Source organism: Equus przewalskii, chromosome 25, assembly GCF_037783145.1.
Source record: "Equus przewalskii isolate Varuska chromosome 25, EquPr2, whole genome shotgun sequence".
Lineage (NCBI taxonomy): Eukaryota > Metazoa > Chordata > Mammalia > Perissodactyla > Equidae > Equus > Equus przewalskii.
The window spans coordinates 37,525,559-37,547,861 of record NC_091855.1 but is presented as its reverse complement, the minus strand read 5'-3'; the positions used below and the strand labels follow the sequence as shown (position 1 = coordinate 37,547,861).

The 22,303-nt window shown below is 54.6% G+C and overlaps 1 protein-coding gene across 3 annotated transcripts in view; it reads left to right on the top strand.

The window, feature by feature from the left end:
- Positions 1-1,262: 1,262 nt before the first annotated feature.
- Positions 1,263-22,303, top strand: part of SYNE3 (spectrin repeat containing nuclear envelope family member 3) — a 100,134-nt gene continuing 79,093 nt past the window's right edge. For 2 of the 3 annotated variants that reach the window (XM_070594166.1, XM_070594170.1), the window contains exon 1: positions 2,064-2,186. The gene's annotated coding sequence lies outside the window, so the exon portion shown is untranslated. Of the gene's footprint in view, positions 1,281-2,063; positions 2,187-22,303 lie in introns of those variants that run through there. The other variant, XM_070594169.1, reaches the window with a different exon arrangement.

The window sequence follows — 22,303 nt, the reverse complement described above, 5'->3', positions numbered from 1 at the left end:
CCATATTCCCAGGGACTAGCACATAGTAGGTGCTCAGGAAATGTTTGATGAAAGACTAACTAGCCTTATGCCAGAAACCGTACTGATCATGCTATACCCAGAACAGCTCACCTGAGCTGGGTGCTCACAATGCCAGGCACAAATCCATCAAGATAGGTTCCTATGATTAGACCCATTAACGGAAGAGGAAACCAAGGATGAGTAAGAAGCTGAAAGTTGCAAACTTGGGCAGTTGGGCACCAGATCTTGAGCTCTTTACGCCCAGCTGCACCGAACCATCTCTTACTGCAGCAAATTGACTTCCCACGGCTGGCCGGCCGCTCCACCCTCCCAGCAGCATGGCGGGGCCTTCCAATCCTTGTGCAAATCACCTGACCTGTTTGTGTCTTTGCTTCTGTCATAAGACAGAACTAATTAAACTTTTGCTAACCACCCGGAGGATCTTTCAGAGATTTAATGAGGAGATACATGTGAGAGCATTTGGAAAAGCAAAGAGTATTACTCAAATTGCAAGCATTATAATAATTATTTATCGCTGTCCACACCTGCAGCTTGACTGTTGTGACCACAACACCTGAGGCAGCATCTCAGATGGTGTCAGGATGAAAAGGAGAAATATAATAGGACAACAAGGACCAGTCAAGGGCGAGGACGGGAGAGGCCCTTTGTGTGTATCGCCTCTGATCCTGTGAATAATTATAGCTTCATAAATGGGTCCTAAGTTAGGAGGTGTGGCCGACCCTCTGGCATTCCAACTCACACTAGGCATACTCCAGTGTTAATTCTGGGTTTTGGCATCCTTCTTCCTTACCCTCATTTTGGAAAAGACACACGCGCATACACACACACACACTCACACACTACTATCTGATTTAGAATTTAATCGTTCTCTTAGGACATGGATTTCTACACTGATTTATTCAACAAACAGTGATGGAGGGCCTGCCACCTCACTAAGAAACAAGAGGAAAACACCTTCCGGGAAGCATTCCACTTGGGCCGGTTACTTAACTCCTCAAGCGCAGCCTGTTTTTCCTCATGTGCAAAACGGCCCAGCCGCACAAATTGTGAAGACTGGAGTCCACACGGTCAGTAGTTCTGTAAATCGTATCCTTCTTTAGCGGCTCGCATCCCCATCCAAAGGAGGCGGAACCAATCATGCAAACATGTAGTTAGTAAGACAAAGATCAGGGCTGGGGCAGAGGACAGTTCAAAGGGCCTGAATACCCCAGGAGCTCAAAGGCACCGAGGCAGATAAGATTGCGACATTCTGCTGCAAGGTTAAAGAGGCGGCGGAGTCGCAGGAGCGGGGGGGCTGGGGGGGGGGGCGGCGGACGCGTGGGAGGATGTGTCTGTTGGGAGGGGCGCGCAGGAAGAGGGAGGGTAGGCACATTCTCGGACCCTGGATTTGTGGGAGGTTCAGACTACAGTTGGGATTCACATTCCTTGTGGCTCCCCCCGCCCCATCGCCTCTGCTCTGCACCCTGCGGGTCTCCCATCCGAGCCTGGGGCCCAGAGATCCCGCGCGTGGTGGCTCCGGGGACTGTGGGGCGGGAGGGGCCGGATGGAGCGTCCCAGTGTCAAGCTGGCTGATAGGTGTCACTTCCTTCTTGGATTTCGCGCCTCCGGGAGAGGTGCCCCTGCCTTTGCCCCCACCTCAGCTCTGAGAGGGCGAGACCTGCCAGCCCCCCCCCCCCCCCCCCCCCCGCCAGCCTCCTCCCTAAGTCTGGACGCGCAGAGGAACCCCCTCCTCAGATGCAACTTCCCCCGGCGGACAGGCAGCTCCGGGCCATCCCAAGGATGACACCGGGCGGAGGCAGAAGTGGGGCCGGGGCTCGGGGCGGCTCCAGGGCCGGAGAGGGCAGCCCTGGGCGCGAGGATGGGGAGCCCCTAGGACGGCGCTCCCTGCCCCCGGGGGGTCTGCGATAGGGCGCCGGCCAGGCTGGGGCTGGGCACCGGGGGCCTCTGCCGCGCGCGCGGGGCCGGGCGCGTCCCTCTCCCGCCGGGCCGGGTGGCGCGGCCCCGGGGCGGCTCCCGCGGCGGGTCCCCGAGGGGCTGGGCGGGGGCGGGGGCGAGTGTCCGGGCCCCGCCCCGGCCCCGCCCCGCTCCGGAGCCGCCAGGGACGCAGCGAGGAGGGCGGCTCGTCCGATCGGCCCGCGGCGCCGCGCTCCTGCACGCTCCGGCCGGTAAGTGGCGCGGGGCGGGGGGCCGGGCGGGTAGGGGCCTCAGCTCCCCCTAGCCGTGCCGCGTCCCCCAGGGATCGGGGTCGCGGAAAGTCGCGGGGACCTGGGGAGGCGCGCCCGGCGCGGGGGCGGGGGCCCTGGCGTGACAGCTGCGGGCGGGCGGGTATTTTTAGTTTAAACCCGGCGGGTCCCTGCCGCCTGCGAAATGCCGAGTCTTTCCGCTCCCCAATCCCGGAGATTTGGCCCTCGAGAAGAAGCCGCGAAGCCCTGGGCAGCGCGTCCTCGCGGGCGGGGCGCCGCCTCCAGTCTTCGCTCTGCTTCCCCTTGGGGCGAGCGGACCTGTCACCGCGGGCTCGTGGCAGGCAGTAAGGCGGGCAGGGATACGCGCTCTTGGCGACCACGAGCTCGCTCCGTAGTGGCTGAGAGAGCCCAGAGCCGGCAGTAGGGAGGGGAAGTCGCACCTGGCAGGCTCGGTTTCGTTCAGACATCTCCTGGCTGTGCAGCCTTGTGCAAGCCTCTCAGCCTCTCTGAGCCTCATCCCACATCTCTAAAGGACGAGGTGATGAGGCCAAAGATCTGGTTGCAGGGCCAGAGGGAGCCCCAAAGGGACGCTGACTCCCCTTAGGGTCGTCAGACCTTAACTCCAAACAGTGGACCTGGTGGAAGGGGCCCGGTGGTCAACCCAGGAGCGGCGCCCACTCAGCCTAGCTGACTTCTGCTTCAAAGCTCTAAGGCAGGGACTCCTGCTGGGGTGGGGTGATAATGAATATTATTATTTTGTCACTTCGGCCCTGAAGCTCTGGCCCAAAGCTCCCGGGTCCCTGGTCTCTTTCACCCTAAAAGGGTTAACTTCCTCTTGGCCCAGTGAGGGGCCTTCCACAGGAGTGAGGGCAGGAGGAGAGAGGTGGGCAGGGACTGTCCTCCCAGAGCATGTCACAAAATCACCACCCTTCGGAACTTAGCGGAACAGCTTTCTTCATCCACCAAGAGGAGAGGAAACAGGCCCAGAGAAGGGGAGTGATTTACCCAAAGCCACACAGCCAAGAATGGAACCTGGTGTCCTCAAGTGGCTGGCCCTGCCTCCTGCACAGCTGGGGCAGCCAACAGCTACCAGGGGTCAGGAGCTGGGAGGCCGGAGGGGTGTGCCGTGCCAACGGGCTGTTTTGCTCCGTTTCCTGTAACCGTGCCCCAGTGGGGCTCTCTGACACGTGTGGGTCTGCACATTCCTCAGGCAGGACTGCACTGGGCCGGCTGACAACCACAGCTGTGCCAAGCCTGCTGGCCCCAGGGGCATCATTTTCAGCCGAGAGGCCCCTCTGAGGGCAGCTGGAGGGGGGAGTGGGCTGGGAAGACATTTCTGGAACTCGTGTCTTTTGGGGGGGGGGTGGTCTTGAGGAGAAGGCTTCGGGATTGCTGGTGGCCCAGAGGGGAGTGATGAGAATCTGGGTTCAGGTTTCTGCCTCAGGCCTCCTGCAGGCACCCTTCAGGGTGAGTCTGAGCTCCTTCTGTCTCCATGGGAACAACCCTCTAGCCAAGTACTTTGCATGTTCTCCAGTGGCCTTGGACCTGACCAGGCCTGGGTGGTCCCTCTGTCTGGTGATGCAGAAACCTGGGGCTGGGCTGTTAAAGGATTCTGGCCTGGCTGCCCCGTGACCTCTGCGCTGGGGAGGCAAGACTGGGCAGGTCCCGCACAACCTGCAAAGCACCCTGGAGCCCCTGGGAGTCCAGAGAGCAGCGGGGGCCCCCATGTTGCCCAGCTGTTAGGAATGGGGTGGTCCAGTCCTCCCTTGGCTGAGGGAAAGTTGCTTCAACTTTCAGATCTTCAGTTTCCTTCCCCAAGAGGGGATTAACCCTGGCGCCTGCATCATAGGTGCCCTGAGAATTCCTTGAGACATTCCGTGAATAGTGCTTTGTATGCTGTCAGACACAGCACATGCAAGCAGTTGTCACAGTTTGGGGTGATGGGACCTGGTTGGGACACCTGAGTTCCCTCTCCCTTAGCTCTGTCCTTTCTCTCTGTCTTAAGGTCCCCATGTCTGTCAAATGGTGAGCGGCCTTGGATCATCTCCCTTGGAGCCCTTCCAGCACTGAAAGCTGGTCCTTGACCCAGGCAGAGAGATATGACAGGGGGGCCTGCAGGGGGTTCAATGTGTCTGTGGGCTCTTCCGAAGCATTTCCTGTCTCCCACCTCTTTGATTCTGACAGCCAGCAAGTCTGCTATTGCTGGCCCGTTTATAGATGGGAAGACAGATTCAGAGACCAGGAGTGGTAGAGCCAGGATTTGAACTCAGGGCTTTTGCCTTGTTGCTCTTCATTGCACCACATAGCCTATCTCAGACAATGGACAAGGACAATGTTCTACATTAATCATCGCAAGAACAGTACTCAGGAGGCAGCATCCCCATCATCATTAAGACATTGGTATTTCCTGGAAAAAAACGGGTTCTGAACTTTTTTTTCCCTATAACATCTAAACGTAGTCCAATGGGGCCACCAAGAGAGGAGCCTGGGAGGAGCAGATGGAAGTTAGCGAAGTGTCTGCTGACGCTCTCCACCCCCCAGGGAATCCCTGCTTCAGGATTGAGGGATGTTATTCCTGGGATGAGCAGCTAGGGAGTAGATGGGGACAGTCCTGGCAGCTGAAGCCTGAATTTTGTCATCTTTGAAATAGACAGGAGAGGCCCCCACACCTCCCTGGGGGCATTGCTGTGAGGATAAATGAAACAATGGGCGACAATGCTCCGCAGAGTGCCCAGCAGGGCTGGGATACACCAGAAAGAGACCTTATCATGGTTTTTATTACTAATCCTCCTAATGTAATTGTAACAATGTAACGCGGCCTTGTACCTCTCGCCTGGATTTCTAGGCTGCAGATTCTGCGTAGGGAATCCCAGAATGTCCAAAATGCTTTGAAAGACTGGGCAGGGAGCTGCTGAGGGAATTAGGAGTCTCAGAACACAAGCAGGCTGACAACCAGTTGTTCAGGGGTACACACGTGAGAAGTAAAATGCGGCAAAAAGCAAGCAGATGGTTACCTTAAGTGAAAGTCAAATATCACCACGGGGCGGGGCGAGAGGAACTGGGATTGGGAGGGTCATGGGGGGCAGTCACTAAGGGATTCGCCTGTAATTATTCGTAAGTACACGTATGTTTTACGCCCTCCTCTAGACATAGATCCTGTTTCACAAATTTAAGCAGGTTAAAATAAAAGACAGGGAATGATAATGCAAAATCAGGGTGGTTATCTTTGTTACAAGAACAGGGAGGGGCCTGCTCCACTCTTAGCCGAGTCCATTATGTTCTGTATCTTCTGTAGAGTGGTGGGCTTATGGGAATTTTAAAATATTTTTTGCTTCATCATTTACAAATAGGAAATATGTATACATTATATACAATGTACAATGCATTATATACAATAACTTTATATACATTGCATGTATTGTATATATATTATGTATAATAGTTGTGTATATACATTGTATATATTATATACAATAATTGTGTGTATATACCTTGTATATGTTTTGTATACATTAGATACAATAGATGTGTATATACATTGTATATATTATATATATACAATAATTGTGTGTATATACATTGTACATGTTGTGTATATATTATATATAATAGTTGTGTATATACATTGTATACATATTATGTATATTCCATTGTATGTATCAAATCTTACATGCAAATACAATTAAAAGATAATATGCAACATTTTCACAAAGCTCTCTTAGAAAATCAGACTCTTCCCACAGATTCAAATGTTAATCTGGCTGGATTTGAAAAATAAAACAAACACAAATCCTGTGGCATAACAGACACATGATTTCTCATTCGGGAGAAGTAATCTCCCTCTTCTGAAGTCACACAACCGGAAGATGACATTCACACTTTATGATCTCAGATTATCAACAGGATTTTAAGTCCTGCCCTAATGATTTACGCTTCTGAATCAGAAAATCCTGACCTGTTGGAGCTGGGCGGGACCTCAGGTCACCTGGGCCAGTCTGCAGGGAAGTGCCCTGGCCAAAGTCAATATCGGGGAGACAGGTCCGGAAGACAGTCGCTCTCGGCTGCCACACCTGGGTGACTGTCATCAGGACACCACCCGCCATACCCATGCTACTACTGTGACGAGGTCCACAGCCTCCTTGGGCCAGGCAGGAAATGGGTGGTATACCTGAGACTAAACTGATGTGATCATTTTAATTTGCAAAAGTCAGATGAGAGCTACGACATGTGATGAGTGCACGCTTCTAGAGCTTCCATGAACAGAAACTTCGCCAGAGGAAATAGACAGGTAGTGCTTAGCATCTCCTTTCCTCCACAAAGCCCTCCCAGGAGAGCTTCTCGGACCCCTGCTCTTTGCGGGGCATGCTTGATGTTAAGTTATCAGAACAACGTAGTGCCGGGGGTATGGTTATTTCTGTTTTTCGGTTGGGGAAACAGGCTCAGAGAGGTTAAATGCCTTGCCCCGAATCACATGGCAGGAAAGTGATGTAGCAAGATTTTCACCCAGAGGGAGAACTGAAAAGATGAGAAGCTTTTGTAAGAGTGCTGTCTTGTGAACGCATCCCTCACCCTGAGAAGCTGGAACTCCAGTGACCCAGCCCAGCCGGAGGGTGACTGGGTGTTGTCCTCCCAGCTGTCAGATCGCAGAAGGCTCTGGAGGCTGAGGGCTCTGACTGCCATGCTTCCCTCTTAGTGACCGAGCTGCTCTGTTTTTGAGAAGGGCAGCAGTGCACTGAGCACTGGGGGACTCCATGCCCTTTGTGGCCCTGCTGCTTTCAGGGCTCGTTTTCATTCCTGGCTGCCTTCTCTCTGCCCAATTCAAAGGTGTTTTCCAGGCCTTCCCTCTGCAGCGGGGCCTGGCACGGCCAACGGGGCTCAAAGGGCCGGTGTGCCAGGACCGCTGCTTCAGGTGGTGGTTTTCCCGATGCGCAGTGGGCACGGAGGCCACCACTGTGTCTCGGCACGTGTGGCAGTGGAGACCTGGGGCCAGGTCCCAGCCCTGCTCTGTGTCCTGGGGCCAGTCGCAGCTCTGAACCCATTTCTCATCTGTCTGACGGGGCTGGTGTTACCTCCCTGTAGGGCAGGGCTTACGTGAGAACCTGATGGCAGAGAACTCTAGACGAGTGAGGTAGCTTTCAGAGGCTAGGAAACAAACCCTTCCTGTATGCGCCCAGAGAGACGGTGTGTGCCATGTTCTAGAAGTATTTCGAAGTGACAGCTGCAAGGGAGAATAAGAGAATGCCAGAACCAGCCAGAGCCTTAGAGATGATCTCGTCTGAGTTTATAATTTTACCTATGGGGAAACTGAGTCTCCACGAGCAGAAATGACTGGCCCAAGTTTCTCAGGTGCCTTGGGGCCCACCTGGGAACTGAGATGTGTCTTCTGGCCCCTGGGCCACTCTTTCCCTTACAACCACCTTTCCTAAAAGCCCGCATAACACCACTAGGGATGGCGGCACGATGACACGAGGAGGCTGATCTGTCTTCAGGGTTAGGTCCACCTGGTCATCACCAAGATGTGGGTGGAATAGGGTGGGCCACCGTCGATGGTTGAGCTCTCATTAAGCCAAGAGTTTTATTTGAGATGTGAAAAGGGCTGAGCCCCTCCCAAGTGACATTTGCTGAGATCATACAGCAGGCTGACTCACTGGGGTAGCCTCGTTGTTTCAAAGAGCTTGGCCCCTCTGTAATGATGGGAGGAGCCTGCAGTTCGTCAACGCATTTGACCTGCATCTGGGCCAGTCTTGGTTTCTGGCCCTTTAAAATGGGAGGTTGGAGTCAGGAGATCTCTAAGGTGCCTCGAAGTCTGGATGTTCTCTCATCTCAGAACCACAGCCTCGCAGTGACTGTCCGAGGACCTTGCATCTGGCCGCTGCAGTCTGCCCCCACCCCCCAGGAGGGGCCAGGTCACCTAAGCAGGTGACCCCTTGCCTGTCTGCCTCCAGTGGCTCCTTCTTGCTCTGAGGATTAAGCCCCAAGGCCCTGCCTACCCGGCTGGCATTCCCTGCTTTCTACCACCTCGGCTACTCCCAGTCCCACGAGGCCCCAAACGCATCCTGATCTTTCCTGGCTCCAGACCTGGGCTCCAGCTGTTACCTCTCCCCAACCCTCCTCCTCTCTGCTCCTCCCACCAACACCTGGCTAGACATCACCTCCTCCTGGAAGCCTTCTTCAGCCACCCGCCGACCCCCCAACAGGGCTAGTGGTTACTGTTTTCATGTCCCATTGCATTTTGCACGTGATATTTAATTTTCGGCTTTTGCATCTCATTCCCCACTAGACTGTGACCTCTTGGAAGCAAGGTACAGGATTATCCATTCTCACATCCCAGCTGGAAAGATGTCATTGCTATCATTTAATGCAAAGGTTGAAAATGCACTTTAAAACTCACAACCCCCCAAATGAAGTAGACAGGGCAGATCCTGGTGATTCCCAGGACACGAAGGAGGAAGGCAAGCTCCCGAGTCGTGAGCCGAGGCTGAGGAGAGAAGCCAGGGCTCAAGTCATCTCCCCTGTGGCCCTCTTCAGAGGCCCATCCTCTTGAGAACTGTCCGTTTTCCTGGGCTCTTCGGGGCCGGTCCTGGAGCTCTGCACATGCCTCTTGGCCTCTCAGGGACTCAGACCTGACGTTCGGTCTCTCTCCTGAGCACGCCACGTTCTCCCACTCGGGACCCTCTTGGCTCTTCCCTCTGCTGGAGTGCCTCCCCAGGCCTTTCTGCGCCCGCAACTTCTCTTCATTGAGCTCTTAGCTCACAGTGTCGGCCTCCAGGGGACCCTCCTGCCCACACAGTAGCCCCCGTCCCCTCTGCCACCAAGCTCTGACCCGTCACCCTGTCTTGTTGTCTCTCTAGCACTGATCACTTCCGGAAACTAGCTTAGTTGTTTATTTGCAATCGAGTTTCTCTTCTGTCTCCTCTACTAGAATGTAAACTCCACGAGGGCAGGGAATTATTTCTGTCCCCAGAGCCTAGCCATAGTAGCTGTTCAATAAATGTTTGTGGAATGAAAGAATGAATGAATGAATGAATGGATAAATTGATGGAGTGGACTGGGCGCCATCTAAGATTCCTGGTTTATCATAACAGCCAGCACCTACTGGATGCCAGCGTTGTTCTCTGTGCTCACTGCATTTCCTCTCTTTGCCCTCACAACTCAATGAGGTTTGCTCTGATATTCCCATTTTACAGAGGGTTAGAGAGGGTTAATAACTGTCCTCGGCTACGTGGCAGTGGAGCTGGGAACTGAGCTCAGATTGTCTGATCCCAGAACTCCTGCAGGTGACTGTCAGCCTGCCCTGGCCCCTGCATGCTGGGAGTGCAGTGGCAGAACTGGTGAGTCAGACCCAGAACTCGGGCCTCCTCACCAGGCATCTCGTTCTCTCTCTATAGTCCCTAATGGCTCCCACACTGCCAGGCCATTCCTCAAAGGAAATCCTTTCTGTGTGGCCAGCGTCACATGGGCCCAGCAATGCCACAGGTTTTCCAGAGCCGGGGCCAACCCTGGCGCACCCCGCCCTGTGCACCTGACCACACCCTTTTCTCACTGGGTCCCAAGGAACTCCCTCTGCCGCTTGCTCACTAGTGGTCAAGGACTTGGTGACCACAAGCCAGCCATTGTAGTTTGGATGTGAGCCAGCTGGCGTTGCCAGGTTAAATTCCTTTCTTCAGGGCCAGGCAGCGATGGAGCCTGGCTTACGTGATTTGCCTATTTATCTGTTTGCTGATTTTGAACTCAGCTTGGCTCAGAAGTAATTTTAGAAAATGGATTTTTAAAAAATTCCGTCTTGCGGTGTCTCTTCTCCCCACTTCCTTCTGGGTAAAACCACCTGCATGTGGGCGGGGCGGGGGAATCGGGGGGCATGCCAGGTGCCCCCGGCGCAGTCCTTGCTTGTCGATGTACTCCTTTGCGGAGGTGAGCGGACGGCCCCCTGAGTTCCTGTATTTGCCCCTACAGGAAGCAGCGGGGTTAGACACGCAGCTCTTAGACTGAGCCGACTTTGGTTTGGGAGCCAGAGAGGCAGGTGTTTTCAGCTGGGATCTGGGCCCCTCCACTCTGGAAGCTGTGTGCCTTGGGCAACCGCATTCCTTCCATGTGCTGACACTGACTGAGATGGACACAGAAGGAGGACCCTGTGGGTGGGAGGAGTCTGGTGGATGAATGGGTGCTTTAAACAGACTGTCCCATCCTGGGGTTCGATGGCTTGGAGAGAGGGAAGCTCAGGGGGCTGGGAGGGGCCCCAGAAAAGACCCTTTAATTTTATAGGAGGGCACAGCCTTTCTGGGCCTCAACTTCCTTCTCTGTAAAGGAGGGACACATGCCCCACTCCTCACCATGCTGGGTGTGTGTGAGCATGCATTGCAAACTGCAGCCGCCCCCTCCCTCCCCCCGGAGCTAAGGGGTCGTTAGTGTGGTTAGTTTAGCCCACACAGCAAGGTGTCCTCTGTCTTCCTACACAAAGGACAATTAGACCTTCCACTTTGGCTGAGTTCCTCTCTGCTCCTGGGCCTGAGTTTGGGGCCAGCAGCCTGGAATGATGGAATCAGACAGACCTGGGCTGGCACCCAGGTTCTGCCGCCTGCGGTGCAATCTTGGCAAGTCACATCACCTCCATGGGCCCGGCATACTCCCCGGTCCCACGGGGCTGGCCCCCCTTCCCTGCAGAAGCTGCTGTGGGGAGCAGATGCACTCACAGATGTAGAGGAATTCCCAGCTCCAGGGAGGGGCTTGGTCCCCGCCATGCTGGCTCTTCCATTTCCAGCTTCTCTGAGCACTCGCCATTTTTCCGACGTGCTCCCTAGCCGGGCAGTTATCTTTGGTGACAATGTGGGTCACTTGGAAGGGAGCTCGGTGCTTCCATCAGCCTGTGCCGTCAGCACTCGCAGGAGCTGAATTGGCACAGCTGCTGGGGAGTCAGCCCTTGGCTCCGGTGTTCTTGGCTGAGGCCTGTGCTCCGGCAGGTCCAGGGCTGTGATGGGCTAGCGTCAGCCCAGCCAAGCCTGTCCCCTTTGGGGGGCTCTTATTGTGGTGTACAGGGTGCAGACCACGTATCTTGATCACTTCCCTCCCAGCGTCCCAGCCATCCCTAATGACCATTGCGACTTTCTTCTTTTACAGACTTGATTTATGGAAAAAAGTCAGTGTCACCACACTAGGCCCTTTTGTCTCCCTCCCAGTCCTGGGCTTGGGGTCCTCCTCCTTAAACTAGGACAGATCTCTGCGTATGGACCGGGGGCTACTAGTAACTGCCAGGATGAACTTGGTGCACAAGCTCAGAGCATCAAGTGACAGGGACTCCCTTCTCCATCTTCCTGTCGACTTATCTCTTCATCCTTCTGCTTATACGATGTTCTCATAATCTCCTGGCCTCCCCCTTATGATAAGGGGTGAATCTCTGGACCTGGGGCTCCTTATCTGTATTTTTGAAAAGCTCACAGCTGATTCTGATGCACAGGGATGGTTGAGAACCGCTGGACTTTGTCAAAAGTCAGGAGAGCGTCTCTGAGTGATGCTAATCTGCTTCTAACAGCTCCCTAACTAACACTTGCCCCTCTCTCTAACTGTGGGCAGTCTGCAACAGCACCGGGCAGAGTTAGATAAGCTGTGTATATTCATGGTATTTATTCCTTATGATGTGCTATGCGTGCCAATTGAGCCTCACCCTGGTTTTCTAATTAAGGTAAAGATAAAGTCTCCTTTTAAAATACATTTAAGTTTAAATGGGTTGAAGTTAAAAAAATTAACGAGAAAAAATAGTAGTGCAGGCGTCCCTGGATGTGGCCAGAATCATGGGTGTGATGCCCTGGTGGCCAAAGTGTGTGAGAACACAGAACTAGGTGACTTCAAAGGGCCCCTCCAGGCCCGACATCCTGTTAGATCCCAGGGGCACTCACCCTGGGCTGCCTCACAAGATGGACAGATAACCAGGACTGTTCACGCCAGCCACCTGGACCCAGGGGAGCCAGGGTTAGCAGATTTGAGGGTGACTGCGCAACAAAAGGGCTTCTCAGTTTTGCTTTACTCAGCGACCTGCCCCCCGCCGTGAGACGGTCCGGCTGGTTCCCTCTGTTGCCTGTGTCTGCCCCGTCTCCACCTCCCCTGGCTCGTAGCGACAACCTCAGAAGCTCCCTGTCCAGCACTCAGGGTTACTTCCCTGGAGACATTGCTACATAAACTTGGCAAATGCAACATCAGGACCTCAGCGTCCGCAGGGCCCTGGCAGCCCCATTGGCACATGGGCGAACCGAGCCATGGAGGAGCCCGCTGTCCCAGGGCAGCACCCAGCAGTGCTGGTCCCAGGCCTGACTTCTCAGATGGAGAAGGGCCCCCGCTCCCTGCCCCCAGACCTTAAAGTCTCCAGAAGGGAGGGAAACAGAACCAGAACTTCAGGGAACAGACCCTGCCTGGCCCTGGCTGGCTTTTTCTGCTCGCGTCCAGTGGCACGGACCTGTTTCACTGGAGAGTTGGCAGGTGCGTCTTCTTTCTGAGTGGTGCTTGAGGCTCCTGTTGTCTTTTAACTGGACATGTCTTTTAACTAAGGAATCATATTGTGGCCCCCTGGCAAGGGTGGAACCCGATCCAGGGTCCAGCCGTGATTCAGATGCTGTCTCAGAGGGCATGGGTGGGTGGCTCCGACAGAGCATCCTTCACCTTAACAGCAAGCATATCACCTAAATGTCTATAAGTCAGGGAAACTAAAGAAGGAGAACCTTCATGAAGGCACAACTCTCAGCATTTGGAAAACTTTGATCAGTCCCCATTCTGGATATCAGGGGTGGCATACTATTTGCTGAAAGGAATAGTATGGAATCTTCTAGATTCCCAGACCTGGAGGAATGCTGGGCTGACAGGCAGGTTTGGAATGAGGTATTTTTCCTAAGCCGATTAATAGCCTCAGTCTCTGGAGCCTCTAGAACAGAGGTTGGCAAACTTTTTCTGTAAAGGGACAGAGAATAAATTTTTCGGGCTTTATGGGCCACACAGTCTCTGTTGCAATTATTCAGTTCTTTCATTGTATCTAGAAAGCAGCCATAGACACTATGTAAATGAATGGGTGTGGCTGTGTTCCAAGAAAACTTTATTTATGAACACTGGAATTTGAATTTCATGTAATTTTCACCGGTCACGAAATATCACTCTTCATTTGATTTTTTTTCCAACCATTTAAAAATGTAAAACTCATTGTTACCTGGAGAGCTGTGCCAAAACAAGCAGTGGGCCACGGTCTGCAGCCCCCTGTTCTAGAAGCCCCCTCCGCAGTGGAGGGTGGGCCACCTTAGAGACTTGAGTAACTCACTGTTCTAATAATTTCAGCTCTTGAACACGTCTTTCTGAAACAGGTCTGAATCTTGTGTCTTCTGGTCAAAATAGAACCTAGCGTTAATTAATTAGTTGATTCATTCAGCAAATATTAATAGTCTAGTGGTGAAGAGGGAAGGAAATTGGAGGGAGAAAACTTGTCTTATGCTGGCTGTGGCACCCTGGGCAGGTGGCTTAGCCTCTCTGAGCCTCAATTCTTTCATCTGTGGAGGCAAGGGTAGTGGATCTACCACATCAGTGAAAAAATCAGCGTGAGGCTTAGCACAGACCTGGTACACAGCGCGCTCTGCTCTCTGGGAAGGTTAGCTGTTTCCTCTCCCCTCTATGAAGCGTTCAAGAGCTAAGATGGATGGAAATGCATTCTCCCTTTACTCAGCAACTCTGCATAGTAGATCTGACTTGGCACTTTAGAGAGAAGGAGGCCCAGAGAAGTTACAGAGCTTGTCCAAGATCACCAGCTAATAATAAACGGTGGAGCCAGAAGACTGGGGGAGTCGAAAGACCCAGCTCTTTCCGTGCGATGCCTTTGCAGGAGACCCGAGGGGAGATCAAACCTGGTGTATCCAGGTGCTTGCCGAGGGGATTAATTCAATCGTCAGGATCTTTCCTGTTAGAGTCAGCTCTTGCAACACCTCCATGCCGGGCCTCAAATTCCTGGGGGGCCAGCGTTGTTTGGGGGCCTCACAGACCTCCAGCAGCTTGGAGAGGGGCCCGGCTGAGGGTTTGCTGTGAGTGTCTTAGGGGGAGCCCTATTTCTCTGCATGGGGCTCTGGTTTAGAAGCCCCAGCCTGGAAACAGGCATCTGGGGAAGACTTTAAGTCTTTCTGAGTCCCCTAGGGAGAGAGCCTCTTTGGTGTGTGAGTCCCTGCAGGGCTAGTGGGGAAGGCTCTAGAAGGTTCTAGAAGACAGGATTCAGGGTGGCTGCTTTTGACAAATGGAATAATCAGGGTCTTGGGAACCAAATACCAGAGGTGAGCTCCTGACCGATTCTATGCCTTGGTTTTCCCTTCTGTGAAATGGAGACATCAGTGTCAGAATTGGTTGCCTGTGGCCTGAGCACCTACAATGGGCCTTTCTCTGAATGCACAAAGGAGGCTGGGGAGGAAGCTGGCCTCAGAGGCCTCAGGAGATAAAGCTCAGACCAGGGGAACAGGGACAGGATCAGAGAGCCTGAGCAGCTGCGATTCCCAGCGCAGCCGGGGAAGGGCGCCTGGCCAGTGCCTCCTGCAGCCCTGGCGCCTGGCTGAAGGCTGGAGCAGAGGAGCGAGGACACACAGGTGTTACTCACCATCTGCTGCCCTGTCTGCAAGCTGGAGCATCTCCCTCCGGGTTACCTGAGGAAAAGCTGCTCTGGACCCAGGCTGCTGGAAGCCCAGCGCCCCCGTGAGTGGCTGAGAGGGCGAGTGGGGTGGGGCCCTGGGAGGGGACATGAAGGTGGAAGTAGGTGTGACCAGCTGTTGACGATTTGTCTGAGACTGAGGGGTTTCCTGAGACATGGGACTTTCAGGGCTAAAACTGGGAAAGTCCCGGGCAAACTAGGTCAGTCAGAGTCATGCCACCCTGACAGTGGCATTGAGCCCTCTGGGTCATGGGTGGACAGTGTAAGAGGGGTTGTCTCTGCCCCGAGCCTCAGTGCCTCTCAGACTTGACTGCCCTTCCTCCGTGCTCCCAGAGCCCTGTGCACGAGGAATCACTGACTCTTGCCGTCCCCAGGTCTGTGAGCACAGAAGGCAGAACCCACACTGTCCTCGGGCCACCCCTGCCTGTCCCCGAGCACAGAGTGTTTGGTAAACCTGTGGGATGAGTGAACGAGGGGCTGAGGGTCTCCACCTTCATCTCCTCCACACTGGAGACGAATCGCTCTGATGCTAACTCACGTTTTGCCAGTTTGCACATGCTGTTCCCTCTCCCCATGCCCTTCCCTCCCGTGGTCACCTCCTCTTGGCTCCTCTCCCCACCATCCCTCTCCACAGGCGGTGTGTCCCCCACCCCCGGCGTGTCCCCTCTGAACTGAACTCAGTTCCCTAGCTGGGCGTCTTGGTTGGTGCATCTTTCCCCCCACACGGAGCTCCTCAAGAGAAGGTCCCCAGCTTAGTATTTTCTCCTCTCTACGCGGCGCCTAGAGACCCTGTAAAGTTTTCTTCAGGGAATGAATGGTACTGAACACACAGAGCAGAGATTCATTCATTCATTCCCTCACCAGCTCCCTGCTGAGGGCCAACTGTGTGCCAGGCACTGTCCGGGCCGGTGGGATAGGAGTAGTGAAAATAACTGGCAAAGTCTTTGTTCCAATGGAACTTACATTCTAGAAGGATCTAGAACCATCTAGATTCAACTAGCAAGCAATAAGTAAACAAGACTACATCAGAAGGTCCCGTATGCTCTGAAGAAAATGTGAAGGAGAAGATGCGTCCCCACCCCTGCCGTTGCTGCAGGCCGGGGCGGAGGCTGTAGCTCCCTGAGGGGAAATGACCTCGGCCCAGTACATTGGCGCCCTTCTGATGGAGGCAGAGAGAATGTGCCTCCCCTGGGTGGGGGCAGCCCCCTGGTCAACTCCCGGATGCTGGCCTTTGCCTTTCATGCAAAGCCTGGGGCCATCAGTCCCTTCAAGGCCATCCATTCACACCAGCATTGTGCGAGAGGAGGGAGAAAACGCATTTCAGAAAGTCAGATGGCGTTTTGTGCCTGGCGGGGACGCCAAGTATGTGTCTGCCCCCCACTGGCTGGGGAGCTCTCCTGCTGACCGCCCCCTCCCCTAGCCGGGTGGGTGACCGCGCCGGGGCAGCAGCAGACAGGGCCGTGGGCTCTGTCAGGGACGTTTGGGGAGAACCCAGGAGCCCAGGTTCCCAAGGGGGAAAGGGATTAAACTGCATCCCAGTCCTGGTTGGGGGGCGTCAGGGAGAGAGGATACTGAGGGGGACAGGCTTAGTCAGCTTCCAAGCACTGCCCACACTCTGAGGTATTGTCCACTGCGACTGACAGAGAGCTCAGCCCCAGACACTGGCCCCCCTGGGAGGGAGGACACGGCCAAGTCTGCCAGGGCCAAGCGCCCCGTGCTCAGGACGCCTGCTCCCCAGAGCCCGGGGGCGGCTTCTCCCTGCTGCCTCCTGCGGGCAGCCCCTGGCGCTGGAGCCTGGGGGGTTCAGGCTGCACCTCTGGGTCCACAGGGGAGTCGCTCACCCCTGCTGGTAACACCCTCATGCTGCGACCCCAGAGAGCAGAGGAACAAAAGAGAGTCCCCAGGCCGGGTGCCCTTGGCTCCACAGGGACACATGGTAAGCCTGGCGCCCCGAAGCCCTGGCAGGAACAGGCATGTGCTAATTATATCCTCAGGGCCTGCCACCCATCGACCTTGGACGCCAGGGAAATGAAGGTTGCCAGGGGGAGGTCTCAGGGGTGCTCAGGAGTCCAGATATAAGGCAGGGGGTAGCAGGACAGAGGACGGACTCCTTAAAGCTCGGTGGACATCACCTTGCAGCTCCAGCAGAATGGGGATGACTTTAAACCTCTTGGGCTCGCTAAGGGACTGTTGGGGAGAACGAGGCAGCAGAATTACTTGCTGTGTGACCTTGGGCAGGTTACTTAACCACTCTGACCCTTGATTTCTTTGCCTAAAAAAAGAAGACAATCATTCCTACTTAACAGTGTGTAGGAGACCGCAATGAGCTGATGCATGTGAACAACTAACACAGTGCCTGACACCTGGTAGGTTCTTAGCAATGTTAGTTCCCAGCCCTCTAACCCCTGAAAAATTCTGGAGGGCTTCCTGGATTCAGTGATGCCAGAGCTCATGGGTGAATGTAGCCAGGCAAAGAAGAGCATGGAGGGGAAAAGCCCCTGGGAGCTTGTGCTGCAGGGAGAGGGGGTGGGAGGTGGTGGGAGGTGAGGCTGCAGAGATGGATGAAAAGGGCTTCACCCGTCTCCATCATGGGCTTTCTCAGGGGGCTGTGGAGCACCGGAGGTTTAAGTCAGAGAGGCCCGTGACCCCGAGCCCTTCAGTGCCCCTCTCTGCCGGAAGGATGGTCTCTGGTCCTCTGCCTCCAGCCGCACTGGCAGATGTCCTGGGGAAGGAGTCGAAGTACCCTGGCCCCAAGCCTGCGGAGCCGGGCGTGGGGTGGCTCCACGGGGCATGAGTCTCCCAGGAGTTCAGCGGGCACAGCCCCGGGAACTCCCGCCCTCCCGGAACTCCCTGTGGCATGCCCCCGCCTTCCGGGCTGTCCTTCCCGCCGCAGGAGTGCCTGAGTAATTGAGGAGTGAGGTTCGAGCTGTTCTGTCATTTTACAAACCAACCCTGAAACCCCGCGAGGGCAGTTTTCTTAGCTGGAAAGCAAAGCGTGCTGGCCTCCAGGTCGGCCTTGTTCCTGGTGACAGCATGGGCCCGAGGTCAGCAGGATCTGGCCTGTGTGGGTCCGTGTGGGGCTGAGGTGGCTTCTTTGCATTGAGTGCCTACCGGGCCCCAGGCTCATTGCTAAGCCTTTGTATGCCTCTTGGTGCCATTGTTATCCTCACTTTACAAACAAGGAAACAGAGGAACAGAGAGGTTAATAAACTTGCCCAAGGTCACACAGCTAGTAGGTGGAGAAGCCAGGTTCAGTCCCAGATTGGCCATGCTTCAAAGTCTCCACCTTTTCTGTACAGCATAATATGAATGCTGGGCTGAATACTCATTTGCACTTATTTTGAACATCTAATAGAATCGTGAAATCTCTTAATTTGTTATTAGAATGTATGTAACTTAAGTCCTTTAATTTTTAAAAAACTGTGACTACGCCCTTAACGAAATGGAAATTTTGAAAATGTACCTATGATTCCAGTGCTCTGAAAGAACTCTTTACTTTTTTCCACATTCCTTTCAATCTTCATCTTTTTTGACACAGTTTTTGCATAATTTGCACAGCAGGGTTGGCAAACTGCAGCCCACCAGCCAAATGTTTGTGTAAACAAAGTCCCTGGAACGCAGCCACGCGCGTCATTTACACGTTGTCTGTGACTGTTTTCACACTCTGGCTGCAGATCTGAGTAGTTGTGACAGAGACCATATGGCTTGCGAAACTCCAATTCCTTACTCTCCGATCCTTTCCAGGAGAAGTCCGCCGGCCCCTGGTCCAGAGCACAGAGCTGTGCCGCCTGCTCCTTCTCTTTGGCCGCAGCATCCTTCTGTGGTGTCAACCGTCACACTTCTCATTGTCAACGGCCCAGAATATTCCACGGAATGGATATCACAAACTTTTCTTAACCCTTTCCTTTTTTGCTGGACTGTTACATTGCATTTTTCCTTCCTCCATACAACTGTCGCAATGCAAATTTATGATGTCTTTAAAACACTTATCTAAGGCCTACTGCTTACCGGCGCTGTTCTGAGGACTTTACCAATATAACTCACTTAATCCTCAGATCAGCGACGAGGTCACATTATTATTACCCCCATTTTACAGATGGGAAAGTGAAGTCAGAGGAGTTAAGTCCCCTCGGCTGAGGCCGTATAGTGTTTCTGCAGCGAAGTTCGGTCTGAATCTCCGAGGGAGGCTGGCTCCGGAGTCTCGGCAGCTGTTAGGAGGCGTCCCAGAAGAGGCAGGGTTTGTGCCTGTGTGTGAGGGCGGGGGGTCCAGGGCAGTGACTCAGCAGGAGGGAGCCCCACCCTGCCCGGCCCCACCTAGCCACCCATGTCACCCTGGTTTGGTTTTTCTCTGGTCTTCCTTGTTACAAGCCAGGCATCTAGGGCCACATGACCACAGACTTTGTTTCTTTATGGAAGATGGCCCTGAAAAGAAGGCCACCGCTGATGCTGAAGAGAGCAATGATGTGTCCTGGTCAGAAAAATGCCGTTTGGGTGTAATAATACCAGAGGAGATCGGGGCTTCGCTTTGTGGCCAGAGGGGTCAGGGCTTGCTCAACTGTTAAATAAATGATCAATTAGCAAATGTTCTAGTTGCACTGAGAAAAACAACAATAAAACATGCAACATAACTGTCCAGCAAAATGGAAATGATTAAGGAAGTTTGTGACATCCGCCCCATGGATGGATATTCTGAGTCATTCTCGATGACACATGTTAATGATTACCACCAGCGCCTGCATGTGGCAAGCTTGTTTTCAGTCCTCCCGGAGTCAGGGGGCCTTCGGGAAGCTGATGGGACCTGTACAGCTCAGCGGGAGAACAAGCACTGCCTAAGATTTCAGGGGGCTCATGGGGCCCTCTCAGCCCATCCAGGGGCCCCCGCACTGTGTCGGAGGAGGCTCTGGTCCACAGCCATTTTGAAAAGTGGATTTAGTGAGCGCTTCCCGCAGGGCATCTGTGAGCTGGTGGATTCTGGAAGGTCTCAGGTCGAGAAATGCTGTGTCTCAGAGACTCGGGGCTGGGAGGCAGCCCGTGAGTGTTGAGAGGACTCTGACCGCTGTGCCCATCTTCCAGAGGGGAAGAGGGAGACTGAGCCGTCAGGCCACCCAGGAGTGCGCCACCTGGTCAGTTTGTTCCTCTCCATGATCTTCGGCAGCGACCGCAGCGTCTGCTGCAGGGTGGGTGTTGAGACAAGATTCATCATTAAAGGATGGTCAAGCGTCCCCCAAGCTTGGACCAGAGGGAAGTCAGGCCTGGGGTGATTCTGCATTAGAGGATGAGACGAGCCCAGCCCAGCTCTGCCTGCTCACTCGGGGTCCTTTGAGGACACGCCCTTCATCTTTACCGGCCTCACTGGGTGGACTGAGAAGGCCCAAGGGGGAGTAGGAGGAGGGAGTGGGTTTGTCTTAGCTGTCAGTTCCCGGGATCCCCAGCCTAAGGCCCCCGCAGCTGGGATTGGTATCCCTGTCTGGCCTGATTCATTTCGAGCCGTGTCCCCGAGAGGCCTCCTGGGGAGGCATCGCCAGGCCCATCAGCAGTAACCCCAAGCCCTGCAGGCCCCTTGGGCTTGTCCCCACCTCCAGCTCGCTTTCTACGGAGGGGCTGGCTTGGGCTGGGCACCTTGTCAGTCTAGGCCGCTGGGGTTCACGCCCCTCCCCGCCTGCCTCTGCAGGTGTGTGATGGGAAATCCTGTTCTGACTCAAAAAGGAACCCACCCCCCCTTCTTTTGCCTTCCTGACTCACTTCCTCCTTCTGCTGACCATTTTGCAGCATGGCACAGGCGCTGCAGCCAGACGGGCCTGGGCCTGCTCCCGGCTCTGCGCCCCAGTAGCTGTCTGACCTGGCCAGGCAAGATGGCCCCTCTGAGCCTCAGTTTCCCCATCTGCAAGGTGGCGCCGTCAGCCCTGCCTCGGTGCTTGGTGGGTAATGGGTGTACAGCATCTGCCCTGCGCCTGTGCACAGCAGGTGGCCTCACATGTAGGAACTTTTGGTGACATTTTCCCCAACCCACAGGAACCTTCTTTGGCATCCAAAGATCAAGACCCATGGTGACCTTGACACCCATCCAGGGCAATCACAGGGTCACAGATGAGCCCAGGACGGGGACAGAGTAGCAGCAGGCAGGACCCATGTCACCCACCGGATAACTCTGGCTATGGTATGCGGCCGGTGCTTTGCCGGGAGAGGACCGTGAGGACGAGCTTTGAGCGCAGACACCGCGGGGAGGCTGGAGGCTGCTCTGGACAGCACATCAGATGCCTGCGCGTCACTCAGTTGTTGAGAAAGAATCCTGTGACTTGAACACTTGGCTCTTTTTTTGAAGAGCAGGTTTCCAAACGAAGGATGCCTTAGGGTTAAATGGAGATTTGCAAGGTGTTTCCTAGCTTGCGACCTAAGGTGACGTGTTGCAAGGAGCCTGCTTGGTGCAGGGTTGTTTCCAGATGGTTGGTCAGATGCTGCCCCGGCTGCTTGTGCGTCTGTCACTGACCAGAGCATGTCTTTCCCTTGCTCACAGACCCTCACTGGCTCCCTATTGCCCACAGACTAAAGCCGGTGGCCCCTTTGAATCCGGTGCTGTGCAGGTCCCCCAGCCTGCCTCTCTCCAACCCTGCTTCCTTCCGTCTCCCGTTAGTTCCCAAGCCCACCCTGCCACCGGAACTTGGCCTCCCGTTTTCCCACCTCCCAGCTTTTGCTCATGTGGGTCCATCCACTTGGCATGCCCTTTCTCACTTCTCATCTTATCCAGACCCTGCTCCTCCTCCACATCTCAGCCAGGGTGTCCCCTCCTCCGTGAGCCCCCCCTGGGGTCCCCTCATCAGCATCCTCACTCCCCTCTCCAGGCTCCAGAGCTGCTTGCGTTCCTCTCCATCGAGCGGCCATAACAGCCTCACTGAGCGCTCATGGTGACGCAGACTGGGAGCTGTGAGGCCCTCAGGCCCCCGCCTGGCCCTACTTTGGGCACATCTGCGTGATGAAGTCAAATGGTCTGAGATTTGACCCCTTGTCTCCCAACTGCCTGCTCTGGGACCTTGGGCAGCCATGACACTGGTCTGAGTGTCCTCATCTGTAGAATGGAAGTGAATATTAAGACCTGCCTCTCACGTAGAGAAGATATTTTTATTGTTAACTCAGCCAACGCTGTTGCACTGAATCGAGTAGCTTCTCACGGGAGAGGGTCTGTTCCTCACAGGAATTTCAGATGCCAGACGATGCCTCCTTGAGTTGAGACCCTGCTGCCCAAGGCCGTGTGAACGCTTCTGAGGGCCTCCCTCAGCCTAGCTTCCTCTGAGGCTGCCCAGGGTCGGCCTGCTTCCCACAGTGATGCCATCCCTGAGGCCATGCCTCCTGCTCCCAGGCCGGCGCTGCCCCCATCCCATCGCGCTACTTGCAGCCCCTCTTTTGGGAGACAGAGTTTGCTTTCTGTTGGTTTCATTGTTTGATTTGA